The 6,948-nt window shown below is 43.5% G+C and overlaps 1 pseudogene; it reads right to left on the reverse strand.

Annotated features, from left to right (window-relative positions):
- Positions 1-3,360: 3,360 nt before the first annotated feature.
- On the reverse strand, positions 3,361-5,616 carry LOC102849932 (annotated as a pseudogene).
- Between the last annotated feature and the right edge of the window lie 1,332 nt (positions 5,617-6,948).

Below are 6,948 nucleotides of genomic sequence, written 5' to 3' on the forward strand. Positions count from 1 at the left end.
CTCTGAAGACACTGGGAGCTTCTTCCAGCTCATAGACGACTCATAGGTAGATTTTTCAGAACCAGTATATTGCTCCAAAGGATATTGCCCATCTTCATCCCTCGGACTGACAGATAGATTCAAACTATATACCTTTGGCCTGGAAGAACAACTCCTTACCACTAAACCACCAGAGTTCATAAATCACCAATAAGTAAGGTAAGCACAGGTTCTCTTGGGCTTACTAGCAGTCGTTAGTGGACAATTTTATATGGTATGGTGGAAAACATGTGAAAATGTTCACTAGAGAGTAATAAATAGTCTTATGTTTACTTTGCTTACTCAGTAAGGAAACTTACATCGATATGAAACTTCAAAAAGTTCAAGTAGGATTTAGGCATGCATTAGGGGTATCACTGCTGATGTCCAATGGATCCTGGCCAAAAGTAAAGAATACCAGAAGAATGTCTATTTATGCCTTATTGACTATGAAAAGGCATTTGACTGTGTGGATCATAAAAAGGTGTGCCTGATACTGAAAAGAATAGGAGCTTCAGAGCACTTAATCGTGCTTATGCAGAATCTATACTTGGGCCAGGAGGTCGTTGTGCAGACAGAGCAAAGGAACACTGCATGATTTAAAATTGAGAAGGGAAAAAAAAAATTGAGAAGGGATGTATTTTCTCTCCCTGCCGATTCAATCCGTATGCTGAGCAAATTATCAAGAAGCTAGTTTCTATGAAAAGAAATATGACATCAGGGTCGGAGGGAGACTCATCAATAACCTGGATATCCAGATAACACAACCTTGCTCAAAGTGAAGAGGACTTGAAGCACTTGTTACAAAAGATCAAGGAATGCAACCTTTGGTATGGGTTGCATCTCAGTGTCAGGAAAACAAAAATTCTTAACACTAGACCAATAGGCAACATCATGTTGGGTGGAGTAGAGCTTGAAACTGTCAACAACTTTATCTTACTTGGATCCACAATTAACACCCTTGGTACCAGCAATCAGGAATTAAGGATATGCATTTCCCTGGGAATAACTGCAATTAGGGACTTCTTCAAATTATTGAAGAGTGATAATGTCAGTTTGATGACTAAGGTGCATCTGATTCAGGGCATTATTTTTCTGATCACTTATTGTACATCAGAGAGCTGGGCAACAAATAGAAATGACAGAAGAATTGATGCCTTTGAGTTGTGATGTTGGAAAAGAGCACTGAACATACCATTGATGGCCGAGAGAACGAAAAGATATGTCTTGGAGATTGTGCAGCCAGAGTGCTCTTTGAAGGCAAGAATGATGAGGCTTTGCCTCCATACTTTGGACATGTTGCTAGGAGGGGCTATTCCTTAGAGAAGGACATGATGTTGGGAAGTGTGGAAGGTCAGTGAAGGAGAGAAAGATTCAACCAGATGGATTGGCACGGTGACTGCTGCAATGGGCTCTTGTGTGTCAGGATGTGTGAGGATGGCACAGGACAGAATAGGGTTCAGATCTTTTGTTCATAGGGTTGCTATGAGTTGTGTTCAACTCGACACCACCTAACAACAACAACAGCAAAATGCCTATTATCTTCCCATCTTTTCAAGTTCTCATTAAACTTTTCCCATCACTTCACCCCCTTTCAACACACCAACCTCTACATCCCTATGATTTTTTTCTCCCTTCCCCTTTTTCTGCACCCTTTCTTTCCTTTCTCTTCTGAATATTTATACATATCTTACTCAGTTATCCTTCCATTTTCACAAAAAATGGCCTATTTGTCCTTATGAGACTTATGATTATGTCCTTATGAGACTGAGATGTTTCACTCAACAAAATGCTCTCTGGTCTCTCCTAAATTATGTAGTATTTTGTAAAATCATTGCTCTTTAGTGCAATTCCGTTGTGTAAATGTACCACAATTTCTCAATCCATTCGTTTGTGGATGAACATTTGTGCTGTTTCCATTTTCTTGCTATTGTGAATAATGCTGGTATATAGATGTACAAATGTCTATTCATGTCTCAGTTTTTATTTCCATGGGATATATTCCTAGTAATCGAACAGCTGGGTTGTATGGGATTTCTATGTCCACCTTTTTGAGGAAATGCCAAACCATCTTCCACAGCAGTTGTACCATTTCACAATCCCATCACCAGAGTTCCAATCTCACCGCATCCTCCCCAACATGTATTGTTTACTCTTTTGTAGAATTCTTTTAATGCTGCTAGAGTGAGGTGGTATCTTACTGTTGTTTTGATTTATATACTTCTGATTGCTAGTGATTTTTAACATTTCCTCACGTATTTCTTGGCCATCTGAAAGTCCTCCTTTGTGAAGTCTTTTCGTGTCTTTTGTGATTGAGTTATCTATCAGTCTGTCTTGTGGAGGCCCTGTAGTATTCTGTAAACCTTAGTTATAAGATCCTTATCTGAAATGTCATTTCCAAATGTTTTTTCCATATCTGTGGATTTTATTTTTACTCTATTCTAACTGGAGAAAATTTCTGATGCACACAGGGATTTGATTTTAAGAAGGTAATGTTTGTCAATCTTATTTTCTCTAGGTTGTACATTTTTTGCTACATTTGCAATCCTATTTATGTTATAGGCCTATTTTGTTCCTATTTTGTATCTTATTATATTTATGGTTTGGGGATTTACACCTAGGTCTCTGATCCACTTTGAGCTGTTTTAGTTTTTTTGTTTTGTTTTGTTTCATTTTTTTCCTTTATAACTGAACTGTATTTGTCACAGCCTTTGTGGTAGCAGGTGACCTGGCACTCATAAGCTTGGTTACATCTCAGAACCTGCCTTGATGGCAGCAGTCTAGGAGGTGCCTAGTTTTGCTACTCTAAACAATACCTCTTCTTTGGAAAACAAGCCCTGGATGTGGAGTCTCTTAGAGATGCTTCAGTGTAACACACTTGTTTCTAGATGCCTGGTACATGTAAAGTTGGGCACTACAGAGGGAGGGAGGCTTATCTGGATCCTAGAAGATCAAACTCAGGCGGTCTTAACAGAGAGTTTCTTCTCAACATCAGAGTAGCTCGACATTTCAGTGACCAAAAATTATTTACTAAAGAATCCGTTGAATAGCTAACTTCAGACCAGGGTTAGGGTTGGGTTACACATACCTTACAACAGAAATGACCTCCATCTGGTAAATTAGCCAACGTAAAATGAGGGGACAGCTAGCTCTGTCAGAGCACCTACAGGACGCAGGATCACACTACAAGCAGAAGGAAGCTCATCTGCCCCCGGGTCATTGTCATGCCATACAATTTCTTTAAATGTTAACAAAAATAAAGAAAAGAATCCTTGAAAATATTTTTTCAGAGAGAAGGAATGAGGGTGAAGTAGTGAATGTGGACAGCGAACGGAGCTGGACTCAGTCGACCTCTTCCATGTGCGATGTATCATCGTCTCCCTCCAGTGGGGGCAGCTCCTCAGTGACCATGGCACTCGTGTCATCAGCAGTGGGGTCGTCTTCATCAATACCCAGGCCGAGCTTGATCATCCTGTAGATCCTGTTGGCGTGGGTCTGGGGGTCCTCCAGACTGAACCCGGAGGACAGGAGTGCAGTCTCTACAGCAGGATGACCAGATCCTTCGCGGACTTGTCGTTCTTGTCGCCTCCGCATTCTGCCGCAGGGTCTCGATAATGGAGTGATCAGGATTGATCTCCAGGTGCTTCTTGGGCGCCATGTAGCCCATAGTTGAGTTGTCCCTCAGGGCCTGCACCTTCATGATTCGCTCCAAGTTTGCCGTCCAGCCGTATGTGCTGGTGACAATGCAGCATGGAGATGTGACCAGGTGGTTGGACACCACCACCTTTTCGACTTTTTTCTCCAAGATTTCTTTCATAATTTTGCAGAAGTTCTCAAACTTGGGTTTCTTGTCCTCCCGCTGCTTCTTATCTTCCTCATCTTCAGGAAGCTCCAAGCCCTATTTGGTGACTAATACTAAAGTCTTCCCCTCAAATTCCTTGAGCTGCTGCACACAGTACTCGCAGATGGGCTCAGTCATGTCCATCACCTCCAGGCTGTGCTTCCTCAGGTGCTTCATGAAAGCCGAGTTGGCGACCTGGTCCTTGGTTTCACCAGTGATGTAGTAGATGTGCTTCTGGTTCTTCTTCACCCGGATGCAGTAGTCCTTGAGGGCCACCATCTCATCACCCGAGGCAGACGTTTGTATCTTAACAGCTCTGAGAGTTTCTTCTGGTTTGGGGAATGTTCATGTATTCCAAGCTTAATGTTCTTCAAGAACTGCTCATAAAACTTTTTGTAGTTCTCCTTGTCCTCTGCCAGTTCACTGAAGAGCTCCAAGCACTTCTTAACCAAATTCTTCCTGATAACTTTTGACATTTTGCTCTGCTGCAACATCTCACGGGAAATATTCAGAGGAAGAGCCTCAGAATCCACCACACCTCTGATAAAATTGAGGTACTCTGGGATCAGCTCTTCACAGTTATCCAGGAGGGGATGTACAGCTTAATGTTCTTCTTCTTCCTGTTTTCAAACAGGTCAAAGGGAGCCCATCATGGGCCAAAGAGAAGGGCTCGGAACTCTGTCCTTCAACAGAGAAATGCTTCACAGCCAGGTGGTCTTCCCAGTCATTTGTCAAGCTCTTGTAGAACTCACCATACTCTTCGCTGGTGATATCGTCAAGATCCCTGTTGAGCACCTCCTGGTCGGTGTACTACTACTACTACTTTTTCTTCTCCTCCTCCTCCTCGTCCTCTTCCTCCTCCTCCTCCTCCTCTTCCTCCTCCTCCTTCTTCTCTTCCTTCTCCTCCACCTCCTACCCCCCTTTTTCTTCCCCCATCCTTCTTCTTCTCCTCCCTGTCCTTCTCCTCCGCCTCATCGGAACCCACATCCTCTATCTCAGGCTTGGCATTGGCCTCCTTCTCTTCCTTCTCTTTTTCCGCCTCTTTATCTTCCTTCTCCTCAGCCTCTTCATCACTCACTTCTTTGTCTCGCTCTTTCTCCACAAACAGAGTAATCACATAGGTGACAAACTAAGAGTGCTTCTTCACAATCTCCTTCATTCTCCTTTCCTCCAAGTACTCAGTCTGGTCTTTCTTGAGATGCAGGATAACTTTGGTTCCACGACCCATAGGTTCACCTGTGTTGGTCCTGACGGTGAAGGAGCCACCGCCCGAGGATTCCCAGGTGTACTGCTCGTCGTCATTGTGCTTGGTGATCACAGTCACCTTCTCAGCCACCAGGCAGGCCGAGTAGAAGCCCACGCAGATTGGCCGATCATGGAGATATCCGCCCGGCCTGCAGCTCTTCCATGCAGGCCTTGGTGCCCGACTTGGCGATGGTGCCCAGGTTCAGGTCTGCCTTGGTCATGCCGATGCCCGTGTCCACGATGGTCAGGGTGCGTTCCTTCTTGTTGGGGATCAGGTTGATGTGTAGCTCCTTGCCCGAGTCCAGCTTATTGGGGTCCGTCAGGCTCTCGTAGCGGATCTTGTCGAGCCCGTCGGAGGAGCTGGAGATGAGCTCCCACAGGAAGATCTCTTTGTTTGGGTAAAAGGTGTTGATGATCAGCGACATGAGCTGCGCGATCTTGGCCTGGAAGGAGAACATCTCCACCTCTTCCTCCTCCATCGGCTAGTCTCGGGGCTGCGTCTCCTCCGGCATTTTAGCGACAGGACCCCACGGGCAGCAGCAGCACCGGAAAGCAGAAGAAACCAGCGCGCCTCCCCCGCGGCTCCCTTATATAGACGTGGGCCAGCCCAGCGCATGGAGCTTGTTCCAGAAGCCTCCCTGAGCTGTTTTTTGTGTATGGTGTGAGATGTGAATCCAGTTTCAGTTTTCTACAGGCAGATGTCCAGTTTTACCATCACCATGTGTTAAAGGGGCTGTGTTATCCATATTCAAAGGGTGTTATAATCTTGCCAAACATCATTTGACCGTAAGTTAATAGGTTAATGTTTGTATTCTCAATTCCATTTCATTGATCTATATGTTTTTGTTGTACCGGTACCATGATGTTTTAATTACTACAGCTGTGTAGTAGGTTTTTAGATCAAGAAGTAAGGTGCCTCCAACTTCACTTTTGTTTTTTAGAAGAGCTTTGCTTTTTTGGGATCTTTTCCCTTTACAAATAAAAGTGGAAATTGCTTTTTCTATCCTGTTGTTAGATTAAGAGTTGTGTTGCCAATACAAAGACAGATGGTTTGAATCCACCAACTGTTCTGCAGGAAAAAAGATGGACAATATCTTTTTGTGACATTTACAGCCTCTGAAAACCCACTGGAGGGTTAGCTATGCATCAATTCTGATGTGACAACAATGAGTTGAGTTGTCCTCTAGAAAGGAAGCATACTAAATGATGGCATGGTTCATAGGAGTTGAGCTGTAACCAAAAGGTGACACCTCTAAGTGTTGGGGAGGATGTAGAAAGATAGGAAGTCTTATACATTGTTGGTGGGATTGTAAAATGGTACATCCACTCTGGAAGGCAGTTTAGTGTTTCTTCAAAAAAGCTGAACATAGAAATTTCATATGACCCGGCTTTTTCATTGCTTATAATAAATCCTGAGAAAATGAGAACTGAGGCACAAACAGAGACTTGTACACTAATGCTCATAGCAGCATTGTTTACCACAGCAAGAACATGGAAACAGCCCAGATGTCTAACCACAAAATAATGGATTGAGAAAATATGGTACTTTAACACAATGGAATACTACACAGTACACAGGAGCAACGGTTTTGTAAGTTACTACCTAACTTGGGAGAGACTGTAAAGTATTATGCAAAGTGAACTAACTCAGTCCCATAAGGACAAATACTGTATAAAATTATTATTGTAGAACGTGTATGAGGATCCAAGGCAGCAAGGGGGAACAGAAGAGTGAGGATGGGAGGGCATTAATCATAGGGTCACATAATTTGATGGGTGGAGGGAGGTGTGGGTAAAGGAAGGGGGAAAGATCTGCTGTGAAAACGATGTATACGAATCTCATA

This window comes from Elephantulus edwardii, unplaced genomic scaffold (genome assembly GCF_000299155.1).
Source record: "Elephantulus edwardii isolate Elephantulus edwardi_28Jun2011 unplaced genomic scaffold, EleEdw1.0 scaffold00005, whole genome shotgun sequence".
Lineage (NCBI taxonomy): Eukaryota > Metazoa > Chordata > Mammalia > Macroscelidea > Macroscelididae > Elephantulus > Elephantulus edwardii.